This window comes from Ambystoma mexicanum, chromosome 6p (genome assembly GCF_040938575.1).
Source record: "Ambystoma mexicanum isolate Mex_15411 chromosome 6p, UKY_AmexF1_1, whole genome shotgun sequence".
Lineage (NCBI taxonomy): Eukaryota > Metazoa > Chordata > Amphibia > Caudata > Ambystomatidae > Ambystoma > Ambystoma mexicanum.
The window spans coordinates 623,028,254-623,053,958 of record NC_090935.1 but is presented as its reverse complement, the minus strand read 5'-3'; the positions used below and the strand labels follow the sequence as shown (position 1 = coordinate 623,053,958).

The 25,705-nt window shown below is 47.5% G+C and overlaps 1 protein-coding gene across 6 annotated transcripts in view; it reads right to left on the bottom strand.

Moving 5' to 3' along the window:
* The window catches only part of FAM169A (family with sequence similarity 169 member A), a 988,180-nt gene that overhangs the window by 868,868 nt on the left and 93,607 nt on the right, over window positions 1–25,705 (bottom strand). For 2 of the 6 annotated variants that reach the window (XM_069627476.1, XM_069627480.1), the window contains exon 1: window positions 20,161–20,314. The exons of 2 other annotated variants lie outside the window; for them this stretch is intronic. The gene's annotated coding sequence lies outside the window, so the exon portion shown is untranslated. Of the gene's footprint in view, window positions 1–20,160; window positions 20,315–25,705 lie in introns of those variants that run through there. 2 more of the 6 variants (XM_069627478.1, XM_069627481.1) reach the window with 1 other exon arrangement.

Sequence of the window (25,705 nt, the reverse complement as noted above, 5' to 3'; positions counted from 1 at the left end):
TTTGATAGGGACATAGTCTGTTGGTACTAATGAGGGGGGGTGAGCATCGTTGATGTGAATGTGAAACCTAGGCCCATAGTGTATTTTGTTTTGTGATTGGGGAGGGGGGGGGTGGGGTTGATTACCTGGGTAAATCCCACTGGATGCCGTCATCACATAGCCCTTCAACTTGCTTGTTCTCAGGTGTGTCAACCTGTACACTGAAGTCATCTTCTAGAAGGCATCTTTGCGATTGTGAAATGTTTCACTGGGTCATGCTGGAGATTGCCTCTATCAAGGCAGGCTGGCAGCCCGGTCTACAATAAATCAGGGGCTTGATGAGAGACTAGTGTAGAAGCCTGTGTAGTACATGGGCCAAAGTGTGTAAAGAAAGGAATTTAGAGTGTTAATATTTTATGTGGTATATTTTGATGTAAGTTATGTTAATAGACAAAAAACTCTTATACATTTCTTTTTCAAAATAAAGGACTAAAATTATTAACAGTAGTGTAACATTTTCATTGTCATAGAACATTATCAGTGGGACACAGAAGATACAGTGGGTTTTCATGAACACAGTATATCCTAAGGCAACAGCTCCTTCTAGCAGTGACAACAGTTGAAGCAGGCATTCTTTACTCTTTTATATTATTGTATGATCATTTCAGATTTGTTCCATAATGAGTGATCATGCGTTTAAATTCAATGAGTGGGCGTGTTTTCAAATTCGGTGTAGAGGGAATGTGATTTCCACAGTTTGAACAACTTTTACTCTCCCACCTCCTAGAATCTCTGCTTCTGTCACCCAGTAGTAGACACTCCTTAGTGAGAGGTGGGTGTTAGCACTTCCTCTTGTCATCTTAAGGTTGTACCTAACGAACCAGTCCTCCTTTGGGATGTTGAAAACGTGGCCCAAGACAACTCGGGGACGCTCAGGGATGACTGTGAATGAAGAATTTTGGTTAGTGGCGTAGGAGCTGCCAAGTGTCCCAGTTCCATGTGGGACCTTTGAGCCAGTCCTGTAGGTTTTTTGCACTGCATGCTGGGACTTGGACTGTCCTATAAGTCGTTTTTTTTGGTCAAAGTAGGCAACTTTTTTGGCCCATGAATGCCAGTTTGATTAGTTAATTCACCATGTGGCTAGTAGTTTTGACCAATGTTAATGGTGTGGCGAGGCCTTCTTATGATGGCCGTCGGGATCTACAAACAGCGACAATGCGTGGCCACCGCCTGATGCCCTCATTGGCTGGGCACGTGCATTTCCGACAGAACTTCACCGGTGCCGACAAGCGAACGCTAGCCCCATCAAAGGGCCTTGGATCTCCCAATCTGGCCCTGTCCGGCACGGGCAGGCCTGCTGCCCCTCTTCTAACTTTCTACATGTGCTCAGTAGCGGGTCCTTGACATTGAGAATGCTCTCCCGTGAGCATTCTTCTGTTTACCAGCCATGAGCTTTGTATCTCTCTAGTTTGCTCTGTGACCCTCTCAAAGTCTGACTTGCCGCCTAAACCAGCAGGGCACTGTATCGGTCGTACATGGACTGTGCACTGCTCAATTTGAATCGATTTCTAATGTTTTGGACCAATTGAAATCTAGGTGTACCTTGATATTGACTCCTGTGTTTCCCCTGCAAACCACAACCGCGTATGCTTCCATCTGTGCAATATCCAGCTGAACTGTATTAGTTATCTGGTTGGTGCTTCTTATATCCTGCACATGTTGCATAGTTTTTGCCTTGGGGTAATTGTGGACTTTGATTGCTTGTCTCCCTGTACCCTTTGCTCTCTTGGACCTACTTCTTCTTTCCCCATCATGCCTGACCTGTCCCCTCTCCCCTCCCCCTTATCTTTCTCTCATTTATGTTCAAGCGCCAGTCTGTACACCTGCACCTATATTGTCCACATGTATGTATGCCTGATGTAGCCCCCTACAACTGGAGGTGAGGCATATCAGAGTATGCTCCCCAACAACCTCCACTATATGCTGTAACCATAATAAGTATTAATACCTATGTACTTCCACAAGCACTTACTGTAACTAGCGCCTAGATGCCTCAGGGCGTTGAGCGTTGAAATAAATACAAAATAAAAATAATATTCTTTAAAATGCACAATTTGCATCACATACTACTCAGTCTGTTGCAAAATGAATGCCGGGCTCATGCACCGGCGGGGGCCAGCCTTAGTGCCGACGCCCCCATGTAGCACGGCCCAAGGAACGGTGGGGTTTGGCAGGGCGGGGCCTCGCAAGTCACCGCCCCGGGGGTCAGGGGGAAACGGGGCGTCATCAGGGGCCGACGGGGTGCGAGCCATAGGCTTGGGGAACACCACTACAAAAAGGGTGCCGGAAAGTAGGGGCGGCCTCTTTGTTTCCTGCTCCTGGTTCGTGTTGGAGGATTCGGTTTCTGATGTTCCAGTCTGGAAGGGATTCGGTGTCGCTGCGTTCCAATGTTCGAGTGAATGAGGGTTTCGTTTTCCAGCGGGTAGCGTTGTGTCGTGGTCAAAGCACAGGAGGTCAATATGAGAGGAAGGGGTGGTTCAGTTCGTATAGGAAAAAGGGGAACGCCGTTATTTGTACGGCACGTGGGTATTTGCATTTGTTCAAGTGAGATGGCTGCAGGCACGCTGGGGTATTTTCATATTATTGGCCGCCGCGCCAATCTGAAATTTTGGGACCTATGCTTTCCGATCCACCAGGACTCAAACCTCTCACTCACCGTCCTTTTCCGCGGGTGCTCGACCTGCTGCGCTGTTATCCCATTCAAATATACGCTGGTAATTGTCATCAAAGTCACCTCATCAGGTCGGAGCCTTTGGAATGCTGGTAGGTCTGGCGAAGAGTCAGTTGCATACAAGCAGACTGGGTTAGGACGGCATTGTCCCCAGCCCTCGTGGCCCTGTGGGGACATCGGTTTAATATCCCCTGTTCTCTCCGCAGCCCAGCATGCTTTATTAACTCACTCACCCTGAAATTAAACAAAGACGAGGTCCAGGGAGACCAGAGAAGGAATAAACACAAAGGGTTAACAAACCCGTCACAGAGGATGTGTGTAATTGAAGGATTAGTGGTCAAAATGCCAGCAAGGCCCCATTTAGGGAAGGTGGGTCGTTAAACTGAGCGTGCGGTTGTTTTAGTGCCTCAGGCCAAGGGGTGTTAGTGGACAGACACAATACATTGCGGTGGCAGGGGCACACCTTCAATGCCTATAGGCCCCCCGGGGATAGTATGCAGGAGCTGGCAGGGTTGGATCGGGAAGGGGGGGGTGGAGTCATTGTGATGTGATGTGATGTGTGTTACGTTCTGGCTCCACGCTGAGGCAGAACGTTGAGGGCCTCTGGAGTAGGCCGCAGTGGCGCAGCTGCAGCCGGAGCGAAATGAAACGCGCCACACGTTGTTAAGAGTCTTGGCCCGGAACTGCCTCCCTTGCGCGGGGTAGCAGGGTTTAATTGAGACGCCCTGCGTCACCGCGTTGCAGGGCGCAGGGCGGATGTAACATTCCTCCTTTATTATAAATTAACTTAACAATAAAACACACGCACACAACAGATATGCAAATGCTCAAAACAACCAGAACGAATCAAGTACTTCCCGCTTTAGCAGTTCTCGTGAAGCCGACTACCACACATAGTCCTTGAGCCGCGCTGGCGGCTTGGTGGCAGTTCTTAGTCCATATCTCCCACCCCGGGAGCTGGGCCCCACAGTCTCATTGGGTCTCTCACCTTCCATCTACTGCTCACCCATGTCCGGCTCACTCCACTGATCCCATCCTCGTCGCCAGTGTTAGGTTCGGACTCCACGCGGAGGCAGAACGTTGAGGGCCTCTGGAGTAGGCCGCAGTGGCGCAGCTCCAGCCGGAGCGAAATGAAACACGCCACACGTTGTTAGAGTCTTGGCCCGGAACTGCCTCCCTTGCGCGGGGGCGTGGCTTTTGAGACGCCCTGCGTCACCGCGTTGCGGGACGCAGGGCGGATGTAACATTGTGGTACTGCTGAACAAGGAATTGCATGGTCTGGTCAAAGCACGATTAACGATTTGTGAGTTACAGCACCTAGAAACTTTCATCAGGCAGCTGTGGGAAAGATGATGGTCTATCCAACCCATATCTGTTGTATGTTATTGGCTAGTATGATGTGAACTGATAGCTGATGGTTGCCCTAATGCCGAGCAGCTTACGTGCATGTTTTAGTGAGGTTCTCAGGTGCAATGGAGAGGTTCCTGCAGGGGTTCCAGGGAACAGCATAGCAGCAAGAATCAACCCAGCACTATATGCATTCGGAAGGGGGTTGAGCATACATTTTAGTGCTGCACAGGGCCCTTAGGTGCTATATCCCAAGACTATGTTCACGCTTAGTTTCTCAATGAAAGACCCGGTCTATTTGCTCAGTAGGTAAAGCGCCTGCTCGCGATGCTTGTGTAACTTGCGGATGACACACAACTTTCCGACTGAAAACACAATTAGAAACACGTCTAAACTAGTCTTTCACATGGCCATGTAGCAAAGTGTATTATTTGACTAAGTGTTCGCAGAAGGACTTGTGTAACCATGTGATTGGTAACTAGACAGTCGGCGCAAAATGTTATAAAGTGTTTTATCACAACGTTGTGCCATGCATTACCAGGTTCTTTAATAGGAATGGGAGAGTGGCAGTGGATGATCGATCTGGGCTACTGAATTTGCAGGCAAGATCCAGTTCTGGAAAAGTGTGGGCCCACAGCCTTGAAATGCATGTAGAATTGGGTGTGTCTGTTACAAACAGGTTTCTTTTTGGAATTGAAATTGCTTATGATTTTAATACTGGGAAACATGGCTTTCGTTCAACGTTCTGCTTTGCTCGAATGAAACGTGTTTTATATGCGAGAGGAAAGGAGGTGCTTTTCCAGGCCCAAATGGAGGTAGTGAACATAAGTGTTTTCTAACACCATTGCACCGGTGGTTACCACGCGTTCTATACGAAGGTAATAGTGGTTATGAACATCGCAAGGCAAATTATAATACACCGTGTTGAGATTCCGAGCGACTGCATTTGTTTTAAATGCATAACGTGTAGCTGCTGCTAATTACACAAAGCTTGGCCTGAGCAGCACAATGCCTTTTTCACCGTCGCGCACTTTTATTCTCCAACACGTTTATATTTCTAAGATGCGACTATCTGAACGTTGCCTCTGGCTCGCGATTTTCATGTCAATGTTTTCTTCCACCTTTGCATCGTGGAATGCCACGTGTTTAATACTAATGTGTTTGTGGCTTGGATACACTGTCAGCATTAATGAAATTATCGTTTTTTTTAGGGGAAATTGCATTTAATTTGCACGCAACAGCGGCGCTGGGCCTGGTAGCAAGCATAATGGCACAACTCTGTAACCAGAAAATGCTGTGCGTAACTGGCGAATGTACTCCATTTCAGCACAAGCACTTTGCGGGCCAGGAATGCACTAATGGTTTGGTATACGGGTTTTCGGGCATAAGAGTTGCTCCCAATTGTTTGCTGGAAGTTTAAATGGAGCGTGAATGGGCGCTCATCCTAGCTTTACATATGGCGCTAATTCAATGTGCACCTCGGTTCGGCACGAAAAACAGGAATGAGGCGGTGGGCCTCCTCTTCAAATCATGTTTTTCTAAAATGACCAATGGGGCTGTTGGCGGCCTAGGCGCCGGACGTTCCCTTTTCTTGTTTTGATGCGTATTTCATATATGTAGACATTCAGAAGTGCAAGTAAGTTTGTCCATGGCCTGATGCCACACGTTTCCTGTATTGTTTAATACGAGCAAAGTTTTAAAAACATATGGGCTTTCAGAATGACGAGCTGGTTTGTTCATGGCATCGGCAACACACAAATATATGCACAAAATGAGGCATTTGCCCAGAGCGGGCGATTTGAGATGACACGCTCAATTGCTCATGACCCTGTGGCTCAGATGCCATTTTCGTTAAAGCGATATCACCATGTGTTTTATTTGCCAACATTGTGTGAATGCCAACCAAGCAGGTTAATTAAATTAACGCCAAAGTTAAGGTTTTAGAGGGAGCATGGTAAGTGGATTTTTCGTGCGAGGTTTGGGGACGTCTGCGATCTAATTAGCCATGTTGCTTTATTGACTCAAGTAATCCAGGACATATACTGCATATTCGGGGTGCATTCTGGGACGGGTAGTTTCTTTTCCGGGGGACATGCCAATATGCGATTGCGCTGGGCCTCGGTGTTACTATGAGGGGGTAGGGGGGCTGGGATGCAGCTTGGGAAAGCTGGCAGGGACAGCAGGCAAACGTGGGGGGGGGGTCCTGGCGAGGAGGCCACATTTTAGGGTATGGCGGGCGGCCCAAGAAGGATATGTAGTAAGAAGCGGGTGAAGGGGGCGTGGGGTGGGGGGGTGGATGGGGTTACTGAAAGATTACTAAGTAGTAGTCTGCTAATCACTTGCAATAGGATAGCATGGTTGCGAGTTTTGCCTGGGCCCAAGGTTTGATGTGGGGTGCTCTTCCTGCGCAGGACCAGAGTTGTTAAACTATGGCTGTCTTGCAGTTTAAGTCATGTAAAGTTAATTAGCATCACTTACATTGCGTCAGGCGCAGACTCTGGCAGCAGAATACCAGCTCACTTCAATTAGACCAGAGGCAGCTACAATATGCGATGGGGGCAACATATACCATGGGCAATGCGCAAACCAGTCCGAAGCCGGTAATAATGGGTGTGTAACGGGTTAGCACCCCCACGTGTTCGCAGTAACAGTCCGAAGCCGGTAATAATGGGTGTGTAACGGGTTAGCACCCCCACGTGTTCGCAGTAGGGTCAGAAATGAAGTTCTTCCTAGGAGTGTTAAGCGGAGTATAGTAGTGGCAATGCGCTCTCCTTGGAAGCAAGAACACACAGATCAACATGGGTTCAAATCCCGGACCCGCGATTACAAGCTGCGCCAAATGATGGGACCAGTATTGGGGTAGAGGTCACGTGCTGCTAGCCACCCCTACATCGACAACAAATAGCTCATTTAAGGGTATTTGAGGTCACAATTCACAGAATGCCTGGGGAAGATTAGGGTTAATTATGTATTATACCATGTGTTTTCCTTTCATCCCCAGTGTTACGTGGGACAGGTTTATGTGCCACGCAGGGACAGGAATCTGCATAGTTAGTCACCAGATAGCTGCGCCCGCACGCATCCAACGCTCACATTGGAAAGAGAAGGTAATGGGGACATCAAAGGCTGGAGAGGGGGAAGATGGGGGGAATCCAGTGCTTGTTTTGGGATGTTACTTCACTCGGTTTGCATGTGGTTGACATCTTTGTATTTCCAACAGGCCATCCTGTTTCATCTGCAAAGATAGTGGAAGACACGCAGTTAGAAGAGGGGCAGATAGAGTTGGAGACCAGATTTTTTGCCACCACAGGGACAGTCCATTTTCAGAGGCATGGTGTTGTATCGTGTAATCCTAATGATGACAGTGCTGGCCAGGAGCATAGGATGGGAGGCGGCAATGGTCAAGATGGGGGCCCCCCCAGCCAGCAGGCGTGACAATTAAAACCCAAGCCTTGATCTCCTCCCCTCACCCAACACCAGCTCGGACTCGCAGTCGTCATCAGGGTTGGGCGAGTCAATAAGTTCCTGCAAAAGGCAAACTAAAATGTCCGGTGGCCCCCGGGGAAGGAAGACAAAAGGGAGCTGGAGGACGAATTGGCCGCCATGACCGCCCTTGTTGGCGGCGGCAAGGACAGGGAGGCTTCCACATCGCCTGCAGGGGCCAGTATAAGAGCGGGCCACCCGCCTACTAACTACGAGACGTCGGAGGACGCAGGCATGAACAAAGGGGTGGGGACACCATTGGAAAAAGGTTGCAGCTCTGAGGGTGTGTTGGACTGGGACAAGAAAGTGGCTACGATTATGGAGATACCGCATGGTGGGGGTGCACGGCCACAGGAAAAAGGCACCCTGGCGATGCAGGGGGCGGCAGGTTCCAGCAGAGTGTGGACGGGAGCGGGCAAGGCAACAGCCATGAGCGTTGGTATCAGGGAAGTGACTGGTGCTACAGGAGGGCCAGGGGGGCCTGCTAAAGAGGGGGTGGGGGAGCACCCTGGCAGGCAGATCAGGAGATGGTTTCCCGGCCATCACTGAGAATAATTATTTATCCTGGCATATACCAGAAAGTGTTCAAATTGATATTGGGAACAGCAGGTTAGCAATATGTTTTCACTCCTAGAGCATGAAATGAAAGGGCATGACACGCTGCAAGGCAATGGGGGAAGGGACACAGAAAAGGCCAGGAAGAGGGTGAGGCCGGAGGAGAAACTGCAGAATTGGTTGATAGGGTTTAGAATCATGGTGCAGAGGGAGCCTGATCAAGTGCCAGCCCTCCTCAATCACAGCAAATGCGTGATTAAGGAGCACAGGAAGTGGGGGGGGGGCACAGTGTGGCTATTGAGAGACCAATGGTTCCGGAAAAGAATGGAAAATGACCCCCACATGAAATGGGATCATAAGGTGGTAGAGGAGTGGTTGGATACCAGGATGGGGACATCAGAGACACTGCTCAGCAAAGATTTTAGCAATCCAGGGCCAATTACCGAGGACACGCGTCCTGGGCCGGCAGTCCAGCCACCAGTGTCAAAACTGGTCCGGATAGAGGGGTCCCACACAGATTGGCGCAGGGCTTGGGGTTAGGGGGGTATCCAGAACTTACAACATTCAGAGGAAGAGGGGGTATAGGTAGTCAGGCCCTGGGCGCCCGCCATTCCCTTGCAGAAATTTCAATGATGGACATTGCAATTGCTGCCCCAATTGTCGCTACAGGCACGAATGTGCTCTATGTGGAAGCGCAGGGCACGCAGCTAAGTTTCGCAGAGATTCGGGGGGCAACCCTTGGGCCAACAAAGAAGGTGGAAGACCGAACATGTGATTGCAATTGAGAACCAGGTGATGTAACATTTGGCGAATGAGGTGTCCTGTATGTACTAATAAATAATTTTGTCTCTCTTTAAGGTGGCACAGTTCGTGTGTCGTTTGACCCGAGGGGGCACAATGCGTACCTAAAGCCTGATTTAGGGGTGGCTCAGCAATATGGGAAAGAAGGTGTAGTTGAAAGGGAAAAAGGGGATGGCTTGGGGAGGAGGGTTGAGTAGGGTACGGGGGGGAATACGCTCCGCAGACAGAGGGGGTAAGGATACAGCAGGATGTTACAGGCCCGGGGGTGGGGTGGGTTGGGGCCTCGATTACATGGATCCCTCCCCCATTAAGACTCAGAAGGCACTGCCCTGGTTGGCCCGATACCCCTTAGAGCGAGAGAGGAAGATTTTACTGCAAGGCTTCACCACAGGCTTTGTAATTCCTTATAAAGGCCCCCTGGCACCATGCACAGCGGAGAACCTGAAATCGGCTAGGGCCTTTGCAGAAGTGGTAAGGGAAAAGATTAAATAAGGAAAGGGCTTTGGGCAGGGTGGTGGGCCCTTACCCAGTCCTACCACTGGATAACCTCATAGTGTCCGCTCTGGGGGTTGCGCCCAAGAAAGAGAAGGGCAAGTTTCACCTTATTCACAACTTGTCCCACCCGAAAGGGGATTCTGTCAACGAGAGGGTGTGCTCTGTCTCCTACGCATTCTTCAATCAAGCCGTCAATGAGGCCAAAAGGGCGGGGCATTATTGGCAAAGGGTGACATTGAGGCAGCATTCAGGTTGCTTCCAGTTCATCCGGACAGTTTCCATCTGCAGAGTTTTCAGTTCATGGGGGGATATACGTGGACAAATGCATGCCAATGGGTTGCAGTATATCTTGTGCCTACTTTGAAACATTTAGCTCCTTCCTGGAATGGGCACTAAACGAGTTGGAAAGCAGGGGCAGCAAGACACATTACTTGGATGACTTCTTGTTCATCGGGGAAAAGCGATCTGACGTTTGTATATTGCTACTGGACAAGTTCCACGGCCTGGCCGGGGAGTTGGGCGTGCCTCTGCCTGCAGAAAAGACAGAGGGCCCCTGCACACGCCTAACTTACTTGGGCATCGAGATAGATCCTGTGGAAGGGTTATGTGGACTGCCGCAGGATAAGGTAGCTGAATGCATAGCGAACATAAATTGGGGGGGTTTCTTGACGGATTTCAGTGGAATGTGGTTATGGCGAGCCCCTTGGGTGACTTGCGACCAAGTGCATCTATTTATGGATGCATCCGGGCAGCACGGGTTTTGGGGTCATTTTGGGGAGGGAATGGTGCAGGGCCAATTGACCCAACACATGGGTGAAAAGGGATGGAACAAGAACATTAATGTACTGGAAGTATTCCCTATTGTGGTGGTCCTACATCTCTGGACCGGGGAATTGGCCAACAAACGCCGGACAGTATGGTCCGACAACATGGCGGTGGTGCAAGGCATCAACACTCAGTCGGCCCATTGCCCCGCACTCCCTGAGCTAGCTCCGGCACCTTGTAAAGATAGGGCTAGAGTTCTTAACATTGCAGCAGATGCGCTTTCTCGTTCACAGATGGGGCGATTCCAGAAGGCTTACCCAGGGGCAAACGAGATGATGACGCCATTCAACAGCGTGTGGTGGAACCTGGTATGCTGGAAAAGGGTGTGAGGGACCTAGCATCTATGGCATTATCGCGGGCACAAGGGAAAGGTACAGTAAGAGCATCAGGACCTTTTCAGAAGCCACAGGGCAGAGGAACACTGAGGATTGGGAGCTCAAGGTGCAGCGCTTCATCCGGTGTCCAGTCAACTCGTCGAAAAAAAACTGGTCGACTGCAATTTGGTCGACGCAATTTGGTCGAAAACCATTTCGTCGAAAAAAATTTTTTATTAATATATTTATTTTTGGGTTTTCGTTTTGTTAAAAAAATGGGTTTTTAGAGAAAAAAAGGGGGTTGGGGGGGACCCCCCCAAAAAAAAAAAAAAAAAAGGGTTAAAATAGAAAAAAAAAAAAATTCGACGAAATGGTTTTCGACCAATTTGATTCGACCATTTGTCTGGTCGACCAATTTTTTTCGACGAATTCACTGGCAACCGCTTCATCCTATGGGCCAGGTCCAACCACAAGTTGAAATCATGGCTAGCAGGACACCTTGGCGCCATTGCTTCCACAGCCAACTAGCAGGCGATATCGATGCTACCAAGAGCTTCTTTGCCAGGGTGGCTTTGAGGGGTTGGGACAGGAAGGGACCCCCATGCAAAGACGACAGTTGTCCCATACACTTTGACCTACTGAAAAAGATGCTGTGCAGACTCCAGAGCATATGCTACTCTCCTTATGAATGCATCTTTCTTAAAACGTGTTTCACACTGGCCTTTTTTGGGGCCCTGCGCCCTAGGGAGCGTGTTGCCCGGTCCAGACAGGACAGGGATTTGAAAGCACTGGTGAGGGATGACAAACATTACAGAAGGCTCTCTGGGAGTATGGATAAGGAGTTCTAAGACTAACAAACGGAGGGAAGAGGAGGCGCTGGTGCTTGGAGGGCGGGGCGACAAATTCTGCCCGGTGGCGACCATGAGGGCTTTCCTTGGGGTCCGGACAGGCGGGCCAGGGTACCTCCTTGTGCACAAGGATGGTTCCCCCCTAATGCAATTCCAACTAAAGAAGGTAATGGCTGCTACGTTAGCTGGCATTGGGGGCACCAAAGGCCATTACACTCCTCACTCATTTCGCATAGGGGTAGCCACTACAGCCCATGAGGAAGTGCTGGGGGAGGAAGTCAAAGAATATTTGTAGGTGGGAATCCAACAAGTTCAAGTGATACATCAGTCCAGAGACCGGGGGCGAGGGGTATGCTAATGAAGTCCAGGGGTTGAAAAGGGGGAGGGGAGCATGGGCAGAGGGGAGGGGTTTGCACTGGGTTTCTTACAAGGTCTTTCGCCAATGTAACGTTAATTCATCTCTCCACATATTGCAAATTGGTATGGGTCATCGGCCACTCATTCGGGGCCAGGGCAGCTGAGGGAGCGGTAAAAAAAAGAGTATCAGGACTGTCACACAGGCTTCTCACGGACACGGATCTCGTGGATCGCAAGTGGAGGCTTGTTATGGGGGGGGATTTATGGGAGTGTTGAACAATTACGGCCAGAACAAGGCCCTGCCCGACGTAGTAGTCATTCATTTGGGGGGGGGGGGCCTTGGCTGCAACAGGCAGAAGGGAGTTACTGGCCAGAATGAGGGGCCTGCTGACCAAGGAGGGAAATGGGTTCAGAGGCACCAAGCTACTTTGCTCAGAAATCATACCCAGACAATCATGGTGGGGGCTTATTCTCACAAGGAGATGGAGGAGTGCAGGAGAAAACTAAATGCAAAAATGGGTAAATTTTTGGGAAGTAGGGGCATGGGCTGGATTTAGCGCACGCCGATTACCTTAAAAATGCCAGGTTGCTTCCAGACCGACAAAGTACACTTGTCCGAGGTCGGGGTGAGGGTGATGTTAGCGGATATAAAGGATGCTTTAGGAGTAGGCTGCAATTAAACAATGATGGAGGCGATAACTTGGGTGACATGGGGGACAAAATGGGAAGGCAGTCACAGAGTTTAATTTCAATATGCCATTGCCTAGAAGCGAGGGCCCTCCGGGAAGGCAGCACAATGGCGGAAAAAGGTTACAATACGCCCCCTGCATGGGAGGCCTCCTACTGAAAGGAACCACACGGTCAAGGGAAGACCCCAGCCCAATACGCCACTGTCTTGTCAGTAGGCCCCCCTGCCAGGGAGCCCAGACATGATCGAGCAGCAATTTCAAAGGAACGCCATCACGCATGGGTGACTGTCGGGGACTGGGATCCCCAGCACAAAGCATCACGCCGCCGGCCGAGTCCGGAAGGCCAGTTTGTTTGTTACGTGAAAGGAATGAATGGGGATGTGTGAGCAGGGAATGGGGCCTAGCGGGGTCGTATAGTACTGGCGACCAGGTGCCTGAGTGGGACTGCCGCTGGTTGCCCGCATTGAGTCATGGCGGAGTCACTGGTCGTTCCCTTCAGAAAGTACTGGCAGATACCACAAGGGGACTGCAAAACCATCAGAATGAACGGCAACCAGGAGTTTTAGACTCAGGGGAGGCCCATGCAAAAGGTGAGGGATAGGGGGCTTGGAAGACCTTCCAACCCCACACGTGGGTGGGGGAAATTGGGGAGTGTATCGAAGGAGAGTAACAACGAATCCCAACCAGGGGAGGGGAAGGAATGAAGGGAGTTAGGAGAAAACGGGGCTCTTGGAAGCAATGATGAAACAAAGATTGGGGGTTGGGAGAGAAGGGGGAAGTGAACCTGGGAAGAGAGACAGTTAGGGCAAGGATAGGTAGATAATTGGGAAACTTGAAGGGTCAGTTTAGGGAACTAACCTGGGAAATTCCTAGGATGGGGTCCTTGGAATGCTGTGGGAAGGGAGTGGGAAAGAGAAGCAGGGTCGGGATGATTAAGGGGAGGACCTTTTGGAGCTGGGTAAGGGGATGAAGATGGGGAAGGAATGGTTAACGGGATACAGTGGGGAAGGTAGCTAATGGGGGCCCCGTTAGAGAACAGTATGGCAAAAAAAGGGAAGGAGCTGGGCAATGCGAGGCCTGGGGGTGGGTGGGTGAACAGCTAAGGTGGATAAAGTTTGGACAGAACGGGGTTCGATGAAGGGGGGATTCTCAATATGTTAAGGGAAGAACGCGATGGGGGGGAAATCAGGAAATTTTGAGGAAAATCAAAACTACCAAGGGGAAAGGATAAGGGGGTAAAAAGAGTTATGCAGAGGAAAGAAAGGACTACTTATTGGGGACAAATTGATAGGTTTGCTGGAAGTAATTATGAAAAATGAAGTGAATAATGACAAGTGAAAACGAGTTGGGAATGGAAAAATGAAAGATGAAAATGAAAAATGAAAAGAAAAATGGAAAAGAAAAAGTTGGCCAGAGGTAGAGAGGGGCAGATGGGGAGGGACGGGGCCCTCGACTGGTCCGCAAGGACCTTAGAGGCGGGGGGTTAGGATGCTACTCTCAGCGCAGAATCCTGAGCGTAGCGGCGAAACAGAACACCTGCAAGATAACTCCTGACTGTATTTTAATAAAGTTTGCTATGGCTATTTCACTTCCACTCAGCCAACTGGTCCTGCCTCTCATTTGGGTATCTGCGGGGGTAGGGGGACTCCAAGGGAGGAAGGGAGTGTGAATGGAATATGGTCACAAGGGGGGGTAAGAGTGTGTAGTATCTCGGGACGGACCCCCGCTGCGGGGTGTCGGTGCTATGAATTACCAGTTGCAACTGTGGGGCACTTTTTCATTGGTACCCGAGACAATTTTACCTCCAATCCGACCTTGCTTCTATGAGTAGGCGGGCTCTAGATACACTAGCTGCAAGGCAGTAATCTTTGGGCTAGTCATCTGTTTGAGGGAAGATATCTCTTCTACTGATTCGAATGGAAAGTCACCTTCAACTGTTTTTTTGGGATTCGACACACCATAATGAGCGAGTACCACTGTACACAAAATGACTCAAGGGGAAAGTACAGGGCAAAATTAGACCACTGTGTGTAAGGCCCCACGGCCTCGATTAAGGAACTGACATTGACGCCAAGTCAATAAGTCTTGTTTACTAAATTTTTAAAAAAGTGCAAAGTTCAAAAAAAATATACATTTACTTTAAAACATTCCCAAACCTTTTTCATACCATCAACCTAAAAATGTTTGAACATCATTTCTGTCAAGCCCACCGTTTTTAAACCCCTTTTTCCATCGAATTAATTGCGGTAGATGTAGCATTGAAGGCTAATGCGTTTGCTGCCCCGAGCGTGAAAAGTAGCACGTGCCCGAGAGACGGCTGCTCGCCCGAAAATCAAAAGCCGCATGCCCTGCCTACCCAGTGAACTGTGTACTCTACTTGTGGGTCAAAGTTGAAAATTGCAGAAGCACCACATTTTTTCTTCCCTGCGCGCGGTCGCTGCTCACTCGTTTCGGGCATGCGTTGGAAACTTCTAGTCAGTGTAGGCACGCAATGTGTCAGGGGAATATATACATTTCTGAATACAACCGCACTGTGCAGGCATTCATTCCTACTTCAACCAGCTTTTACAGCCGGCTGTTATTGAAAGGAAAGGAGCGCTGGATCGCATCACAACTCGTGAAGCGAACTTTAATTTATAAAAGCGGCTTTGTAAAAAAAAAAAAAAAAAAAAAAGACACGTATATCCTTGTATTGGAAATGTTTGTTTTCCTTTTCAATGTACTAACAAAAACTGAAAGATTTAAGAAAACTTGCATAAACCCTGCAGCACCATACCCTTATAACTCGCATCCAAGTGGAAACTTACCCTCACAACTCATTTCCCAACAAAAGTTACCCTCACTGCTCATATTCAAGAAGAACCTTCCCTCACGACTCACATCCTGGTGGAATCTCATACTCAAAACTCGTATCACAGCCGAACCTTGCCCTCACGACTTGTATCCCAGTGGAACCTTACCCTTGCAACTTGAATGCCAGCAGAACCTTACCCTCAACTCCTATCCCATTAGAACCTTACCATCACAACTCATATCTCAGTAAAAAAAAAAGACCCCTCACGGACGGCTCCTACTCCAGCAGAAGCTTACTCTAACAACTCATATCCCAGCAGAACCTTACCCTTAGAAGCTGTCCACGGGTAGAACCTAACACCCACAACTTGTATCCCAGTGGAATCTTGCCCTCAAGCTTGTATCCCAGTGGAATCTTGCCCTCACAACTCATATCCCATCCAAACCTTACCCTCAAAACTGCTATCCCAGCGGAACCTTGCCCTCACGACTTATATACCTGTGGAACCTTACTCTCAAAACTAGTATTCCAGCAAAATCTTCCCCTCAAAGCTGTATCCCAGCACAAATTGTATTATTCCCGCTTGCTAACAGAGAACAGTTGTAAACTCTTGGCATTAGGAATGCAAGGGCCAGACACTGTCTGGCATCTTCCAAACCAGCCCGATCATGCAAAACTAGAATACACAATTATTTACTACTACTCTGGTATCCCTGTGGGGGTAGAAGCTAAGGCCTTGTGGAGCAAGAGGCTGCTATACCAACAGAACCTGGCCGACTACTGCACACCGACAAGGAACCACACATCAAGCAATACCCTATCGATCGGACAACCAATATAAAAGTGGAAAAACACAGGCATAGGGGTGGCCACCTATGTGCAATACAGGCTCTGGAAAACTTGCAATTTATTCTTGTGCACAAAGCCATATCATCTGCTCTTTAGAAAAGTCAAGAAAATTGAACTTGATAAACAAGCCTGCAAATGTTAATAAGAATCGTGTGATGAAGTAGCCAAGCAATGCCAGAGGGGGCTGACCAAACCCTTCAACTCGCCAGATTCAAACTACTTGTCCTGCGGCACAATCTTGAGCTCCGTCCTAAACTGAGTCTGGGCACCCAAACTACTGGTCCTTCTACCCACTTCCTTACCCAGCGTCTTCCACTCCTAATCTAATGCTTGTTCATAAAGGCTCCCTGAAATAGCAAATATATTTAAATATGGTACGTCCTAGAACAAATATGGAGTATTGCTTAAAACAAAGGGCAAAAGTATATATATATATATATATATATATATATATATATATATATATATATATATAATATACACACACTCCAAACTGAATTATTTCTTCAGCATGGATATGCAACTTTTTATAACCTCTCAAAGCAGTTCAATTACTACACAGTGAATATGCCTTACACTGTCTTCGCTTACAAGGCCTCCCAGCAGCATGCCTGCTGAAAACACATTCTCACACATCTTAGACAGCAGTGATGCTGGGGTCTATACCAAAGCATCAACCGACACATCATTTCTGTGTTACAATATTGGATTCCTTCCTTATAAACATCAGAAATGTTTCCCAGTGCAGCCCTCGCACTACCTCAGAGATGGGTGGCTCAGGGAGCTGCTGTGGCGAAGCTTTGCTTGCATCAGCCAGATGTTGCCAGAGTAGGAATCCATCATAAACTGGGCATATTACTCCCAGATGGGAGATATATTTAAATACCGGGAGCAGTCATAGAACACATGTGCATTCCATGTGATTAGTAAGAAATACTGAAAAGAGGAGCATGGGTTTAGCAATGCATTTGGTAAATTAGCTTGCTTTGGTTCAATCTATACCGCTGCCCTCAAGTCAATCCATGCAAACGTTTACAAAAAAGTCTTGTGTTAGCTAGATTGTAGACACTGCCGTAATCTGTGTCAAAGTACACCCTGAGCAGAACTTCCAGTTCTATGTAAGAATATTGTGGAGGAAAAAGCGAACACTGAAAATAAAGAGATAAACACAAACTTATATTTGAAAGATAATTAAATCAAATACTATGTATTAATGGTTTGTCATTGAGTTAGTAAGATAGGAGAACACCTCTTCTTTTGCATTTGCCCATTTCATCTGTTAAAGTATACTTTAAAACAGGTAGTAGCCAATGCATACCCCCAGGTCCTAACAATAATGCTCCTTGAAATATTTGTTTTGCTATACATTCGTTTCATTAAATTGTAAAGGTTATTTTTGCTTTCTTCATTTTTCGCTTAGTTATTATCAGTAAAAGTCCATCTCCTGACAGATGATCTGATGTAAATTTAGCATTGACGACAGTCAAAGTGCTCTTATCAAAAGCAATAATCTGCTTGGCAGTAGGGACAAACCAATAAGTGAGCACCATACAGCGCATTAAAAAGCAAGATAATTTTGGAGAACCCCCTCTACCAATGATAGTTCTCCCTCACATTGTTAATCAAGTGCTCAAATAAATAAAGCTGGTTTTAACTTTTTTCCAAGCAAACATACCTGGTTGAGGCATATAGCTTGCCTTACTGCCTGGGGAAGGGTCCACATAGGTCGCGCGCCATGTGGGTCTCCTCAGTCAAGAAGACGAGATTTAAGCTCTAACCATCTAAGTTTTCCTTGCAGTTTAGTTACATCCAGTTTTATATAAATTAGAGCACACGTTTAACTGTGAAGACTGATTGGGTAGAAGGATGCCAAATGTATGAGGCCCTTTCCTCACACAGTGAAACAAGATATTTGCAGCCAACACTATCTTCAAGATCTCATACTGTTTATTAGCTTTCTTTAAAAACAACGAAATGTTCTTTTGGTCTGGCCAACAAATTATTACAGGCTCTGGTTGGACTTCAAATTTGAATGATCGTGGCACTAAATCACAGACCAATGTTATATGTCTGTTTTTTGACAAACATGCCTTCATTCAAAGAACATTAGCCGTGTGTAGTGGTGACACAACAAAAGGTGTTTTGCGAGCCCACTCCCAGTTTGCTGAGCACACAATGGCGTGCCTGAAGAAATCCACTCATCGCAAGGTGATTCTTCCTCTTATTATTATCAAAATAACAATTTACAACAGCATGTTTGCATTGTGAAGCAGTTGTAAGGCTCCATGTCTCATGTATTCCCTTTTCTTCCATGCAATGTATGCTCTCAGAAATCCGAGCTTCTTTAATCCATTTCATCCTTCTGGGGCAGGCCGCTCTAGCTATGAAAGAGAAAAACCTAGCAAACCCCTATGTCAGTTACACTCAATTGGGGAACCTGTTACTCGGCCCAAGCATGGCCGTGTCTGGGACTGCAAACAAGCCAACAGGTTCTGGTGAAATATGCCGCAGAGGTGGAATCGTGGCTACCTAGAGACTCGCCCAGAAAGGTCAGGAGGATGGGAACTCGTGGTATGTACACCCAAGCAATGGCAAATAATCCTCCCGGTTGAGCATGTGCTTCTTATTCAACATCTATGTGCAGATTAGGTCTGCACACAAATGCCATCTTTCCTGACTAAATAAACTTTATCTGCCTACCCGAGGAACCTAGGGCTCTGGCCACACGGATTTGCCTGTGCCTGGTGGTGCCTTGTAAGTTAGTGTTGCCTTAGGTTGATTACGAGGTCACTCAACCCAAATAAATGTATGCCTAATGTACGCACAACGTATGCAGCTTTGCTCAAAGTATGTGCCAAAATCCTACATGCCCAACTCTCAGAAAAGAACTGCTTGCTACTTATGGAGGCGCAGGAATGAAACTTCAAACTGCAACACAGTAAAACGTAGATTAATTGCTGGAAACTCTGGGTGGCCTTGTAAATGGCCCCTGGCCCCGAGAGTAGACCCTCATTTCTAACACAAGGTTTAGCATTATAAAACTCTTTCTGCTCCTGTGTGACAAGTCCTGAAACCCGATTGGCTTCAGAGAAGGAAATCAGAGTGCACTGCAACAATGATCCTCTGACACACCCCCACTGCAGCCTCCTGATTGGCTGATGCACTCACTAGTTGGTGGGCAGAGAAAGACACACGGGAAAACCCTCGCAGCTATTTGCTGTCACGTTACCTAATGATATGAACAGAGATAAACATCATCAAGCGATGCCTTTTCACGACTCACGCATACGGTTATTCATCTAACGAAGGCAAAAAAACATCCCATCTGCTTTTAAAATTAAAAAAAATACAATAACTTGTTCAGAGCAAAATGATTGTGACTGTATATAAAACTATGCATGTGTAATTTTATGTCAGCAATATTCCTGAGCCACGTAGAGCATCTAGACTAGATTACTGGGCCACAAACACACTGCACAAATGAACTGTCTCCTTGACACAGCACTGCATACAGTGGAATTCTGCAAAAATATTGTGTGGTGAAAATCAAGCATCTCACTTCGGACCCCCAGACAGTACACCAAATGTACCTGCAGTTTTGTTTGGTTATTTAAAAGAAGAACATTTTTTTTTTCTTCACTTTTCTCCATAGCGATACAAAATAGGTGGCCGAAGCTCCCTAAAATGGTGTTATAACACGAGCATGTACCCAGTAGAAATTCCACGCAATAAAATGCCGAGTTGGCACAGCCCAGTTCTCCCATTCTTGCACACCTTCTCTATCCAAATTAAACCCTGAACACCGGATTTTTACATGTTTTCGTGTACCCTCACATTCTGTCAGCTGCCTATTTGATAACGGGAGCGAGGCAGACGAACAACACTCGCGCTCAACTGTACCCGAGCAAGCTCAGAATAATCTGCCAGCCTTTAATTCCCAGACTGTTACAGCAGCAGCCTGGACGTTGCTCCATACTGCTGCTCCTCGGTAGCAGGCCGACAGCCCCAGCACGCAGAGAGAGGCGGTTTCAGGCCGGAGCTCTTTGCATATCTATCCATCAGAGCTGGAGCGGGCAGTTACAGGCACACTTACCTCAGCCAGGATATCCCCGTGCCTTAGCGGGCGGCAGGCGGAGAGCTGGGATCCAAGCAATGAGATCTCCTGCCGGCTCTTCAGTGGCGCGCGCTGGGCTTATGCGGCTCTCCCACCCTCTGACGCAGGCCACGCTACGCCTCAAACTTTAAAGCTGTACTGCCGCCTGTCTGCGTACAGGAGACTGGGGGAAAGAAACCTGCCACCAGATGCACGGAAAGACCAGAAAGTGATTGACTGGAGGTGGGTGGGGCATTTAGGGGACGTGTCAAAATGTTCATTTTGGCTGAGGAGGTGAATTTTTTGAAAATGCCTGGTGGACAGTCTGTATGACCATTAACAACAGTCTCTATGCGCTCTCCTATGAAAAGTGACTCTTAGCATGCACCACAGTTAGAATTCTGAACCTAGATTGCATCGCATCTAGATAGAAATGTGACTGTCAGCATATGCCACACCTAGATGCATTCTCAAGTTTAGTCTGCGCCAAATCTAGACAGAAATATGATTGTTAGCATATGCCACACTTAGATGGAATTCTCAAGTTTAGCCTGCGCCAAATCTAGACAGAAATGTGATTGTTAGCATATGCCACACTTAGATGGAATTCTCAAGTTTAGCCCGCGTCGCATCTAGATAGAAATATAATTGTTAGCATATGCCACACTTAGACGTAATTTTCAGAAATGTGATTGTTAACATATGTGATTCTTAGCATGCACCACACTTAGAATTCCGAACCTAGCTTGCGTCGCATCTAGACAGAAATGTGATTCTTAGCATGCACCACACTTAGAATTCCGAACCTAGCTTGCGTCGCATCTAGACAGAAATGTGATTCTTAGCATGCACCACACTTAGAATTCCGAACCTAGCTTGCGTCGCATCTAGACAGAAATGTGATTCTTAGCATGCACCACACTTAGAATTCTGAACCTAGCTTGCGTCGAATCTAGATAGAAATGTGACTGTTAGCATGCACCACACTCAGGATTCTGAACCCTAGCTTGTGTCGCATCTAGACAGAAATGTGACTGTTAGCATGTGCCACACTAGTATGGAATTCTGAACTTTAGCTTGCGAGGCATCTAGACAGAAATGTGACTGTTAGCATGTACCACACCTAGATGGAATCCCACATTTGCGAGGACAGCAATACCAACTAACCAACCAACTAACAATTCCATCACTCTGCATACTCTTCTCAAACTATAACCAAACACAACCACAAGCCTAAAACGCAGCAAACGCACAAACTTCACAACAATGCAACAACAAAACAAACCACACATAGACTTGCACAACAGCACACGATGACTACGGACCATAAAACACCCCGAACCCAGCCAACAGACCCACCGGGCTGAGGCTGCCAACAGCACATCACTGCTCTCTTTCACTTTTCCAGCTTATTCCCACTAACCCACCCCCTCCCATTTTTCAGAGCCGCCAGAGCGCCAGGGGACCACTTCGGTGGAGTGCGTGGTACAAATGTCCTTTAACATTAACATTCAGAGGCATTCCTAACCGTTAGAGTCCTCTTTCATTGTGCTCTGTTGTGATTCATATCTAGGTGGTCCTGGGAGGGCCCATAGAATTGAATAGAATCGTTTCATATTCCGCAGTGTTTTCCTACATGGATGTGTGTGAGCGGAATTCACTCTGTGTTTCATGCTGTTCACACACAAATATCCTTAGCATACAACAGAGAATTGTCTTGCACATTCTTACTTTTAACTGACCATAATACAGCATGCCGCAAAATACCTACTCTGCTGGTGGCTCACGAAGAGGGTTCTCCCAAAGGGCCCGCTGCACATATACTGTATCTTTTTTGTGTTTCTAGGTGCCCTAGGAATGGCGTTTTGAGTAGTTACACGTCACATACCACTGTTTTTCAAAGGTGGATGGTCCTGTGAAAGTGCATTGCCACACTATGTGCCCTGTGGTGTTGCTGTATTGAGACGGACATGACGAAGTGACGTAACTCTGTCACATCAATAAATGGGCCTTTTTCGCGTTCGCACTTCAGTGCACGCGTGGAGCCGGACGAGCAACAGGCGTCTCAGTGTCCTCTTTGTGGGGGCCCATGGCTACCGGAGTATAAGGGCCTGATATGCCTTATAACATTGACAACGAGGAGGACGCTGTGCATAGCTCTCAACTCACACGCTTTTCGCGGGTGTCACCCGCCTTGTAAAGCACTGACTCACCCGCCAAGCCTCCTGCACGCCCATTCATTTCAATGGGCTCTCACCCGCCAAAAACAAAATCGGGTGTTTTCACCAGTTTTTGCTACACAAATGGTTGAGAGCTATGGCTGTGACGAACCACGTTCTCGGGCCATGCAGCGATGAAGGCGGATGCCCACACTAACCAGCAACCCCCAGAGCACTCACCCCCAGGGGGCCGCTGCACACACAACGGTGAGGCATACTGTGGTCAGCCTGATTGTAGTAGGTTTGCGGCTCCCCTAGGGAGTGCATGTGCGCCTCCTTGATAATTTCTGGAGCACCCAATAATGCGTAACTCTTGAAAAAAAAAAATATATATATATAAAAGAGAATTCTTTTTTTTCTTCTCGCTCTTCTCTGCTGGAAGGGTTTGTTACCTGTTTTTGGACACTGCCGCAATTAGCCACTCTGGCATGCAAGGGTGGTGATGCTGTCATCATCTAAGACAGTTTGAGGTTCGACCAACTGTGCCTGTCTCGTGAAACTGAGTTGCGGCCCTGAATGGGAGGGGTGCCTGTGCACTCAGTGAAGGCCCACAGCCGAATAAAGTAACATCATGGATGGAGGTCAAGGAAATGCCCCTGCTGCTGCTGCAGCCCCCCCCATTGGTGTACAAATGCCCCGGCAACATGGATCTCTGGCGCCAATGCCGGAGTTTGATGCATCAGGCGCACCATCGAGCCTGGGCCCGAGATGGAACTTATAGATAGAATGCCTGGAAATGTTATTTCAGAGCCACACGGGGAGGTGAATGATCAGGCAAAAATGCTGATCCTCATTTATCCTGAAGGACTGGCGGTCCACAAAATAGTAGAACTAGGTCTACACGCAGCCCCCACAGGAGGGGCCTCGGATTGTAATCCGGTGTCCACAGGCCCCTTACGGAGACCCTCGTAGAAAACTGGTAAACCTTTTAGGCCCAGAAGGCACCTCAGGGCAAGCCCTGGTGACAGAGCGGCCAACGCTACTCCCGGTCCAGGAAGATCCCGGGAAGGAGTCCCCCAGCCGGGGTGCTCTGAAAAGTTAACTACTCTCCGGGCGTTTCTTCTTTTCATCGATGAAGGATTGATTGTGCGTAGGAGGAGTGCGTTGAAAAACCTCCTCCCACCGCTCTAACCGAAGTTGAAGGGCCCGGACCGAAAGGGAATCACAATAGAAACAGGAGTTCCAACGGTGATCGGGACCCAAACACTCTAAACAGAGAGCATGGGGGTCCGCCCTCGCGAAGCGTCGCTGACACGAGTTACAATTTGGAAAGTCTAGTTTAAACGACATAGACAGACTACTACGCGATCGCTAGCGAGAGCCAGAGAGGAGGAAAAAAGGAAGAAATTCTTCCACAGATGCAAGTGCGCCCAGTCCTGAACGAGCGGAGAAAAGGACTGATGGGCGATGCGTGGGGCGGAGCTAAGATGGGCGGTGTCACGGCCCCGTGCCGTACCCCATCTAGAAAGAGAGGAAGGATTAAAATGTTTGCACATTTTTTTTGCACATTTTTTTTATGCTTTTACAAAGTGCTCCTGTCCCCTCCCACAAGGCGGAGGAATGTCCCATAAGTATGGAGGAAAGGGGACGGGACGTAGGAGTATGTAGCGTGTGAATTTTGATTGAAGAAACTCTGTAGAGCCAGATTCACAATGCAAGAGTTTGGACAAAAAGGGGAGAAGAGAGATTGGACGAAAGTTAGATAGAACAGAGGGGTCAAGTGATGGTTTCTTCAACAGAGGGATAACCCTAGCAGATTTAAGCTCTTGTGGAACCAGTCCTGACTGGAAGGAATAGTTAATGGCCGCTGTAATCTCTGTCAAAATGTCACAAGAGATTGTTTTCATAACAGTCAGTAACAGTCAGAGGGACAGCGTCAGAGGGGGAGCAGGATTTGATCTTATGAATAGCGGCTGCTACCATCTCTTCAGAAAACCAAGGGAAAGAAGACCAGCCTGTCTGGTCACCACAATCCAACATTTGGGGTGGATTGTTCTCACTAGTAGGAGGAGTGTTCACTGCCATGGCAATATTTGTGCGAATGGTCGTGATCTTCGTGATAAAAAAAATAATTGCTAAAGGGCGTCACACAGTTTCTGAATAGGTATGATATTGGGGGTCAGATTGGCCAAAGATGAAAGACTTAACTGCTGAAAAGAGAGCCTTGGGTTGGCATAAGGAGGACTCCATTTTCTCAGTGAGATACTGTGTTCATCCAAGCTGAAAAACATATGAAACATTATAGAAATATGTTGAGGACAAATATGGTTGTAGCTTTATTTACCCATTCTTGAATGAAAAACTACAAGAAAGCAAATGAATGTGAAGCTAAAAAACATCCTATTAGTTTGGCAAATGTACATTTAAGACGTAGACACACATTAAAAAGGTATTGTATGATAAGGTCACCTTCTTGTACTCATTGTTTGACAGAATCATGCTTGCTACTCCATATCACGTGAAGGGAAAGTAAACACTTGTCAGAAACAATGGTTCATCAATGAACCACTAGTAATACGGAGCTTGCCATTTAAATGCTCTGCCGATAGATAATTGTGTGTTAACTATCTGCGAGGCACTAGTAGTAAGCCCTGTTGAATTTGCAAGGATATTGGGGTCCAATCACATACCCAACAAAAGGCATCCTCACAGCAGCGGTGGAAAAACAAGCCTGCGAGGTTGCTAGGCCCTCTGCTGTCATACAGGGGGCACATGTATTGGCCCTGATTGAAAGTAAGGATCTATACATTTGCTAATCATATACATTGAAATGCTAATCAAAATATATTTATTTAGCAGCCTTGACTAATCAATTTAGCAAAACTAATTTATGGCTTGCAATTCCAGATGTACATTTAGGGGGAAGGTGTTTGTTGTCCTTAGTCCCCGCTTATGTGAAGCCCTCCCTTTGTAAATGAGAATCATCTTGTGTCTGCCTTCTTTAGCCTTTGTCTCATGGTTTGCTTATGTTCCTCTTCCTTTGTGGCTTCTCCATCAGCTTGTGTGATTGCATCTTTCCACCTTTGAATAGATGCAGTTTAGTCTACCAGGGCTTTCTCTGCATTACAAATGTATGAAATCAAAGCATCTCACCACAATGTGAGATCAGGCCAATACCTTTATATCAAAGAGTCCCTGCAAATAATAACTATGCATGAGTTCATGGAATTTTTAAACAATAACGTTTGAGCGCAACCCAAGGAGCTCATTATTAAAGAAAAATGCTTAAAGTACTGGGACATCAGGGGGTCATTCAAAGAAAATGAAATCGGAAAGTATGATAGGAGTGTGCTGAAAATAAAAATAAAAACAGTTATCCTCTTCCA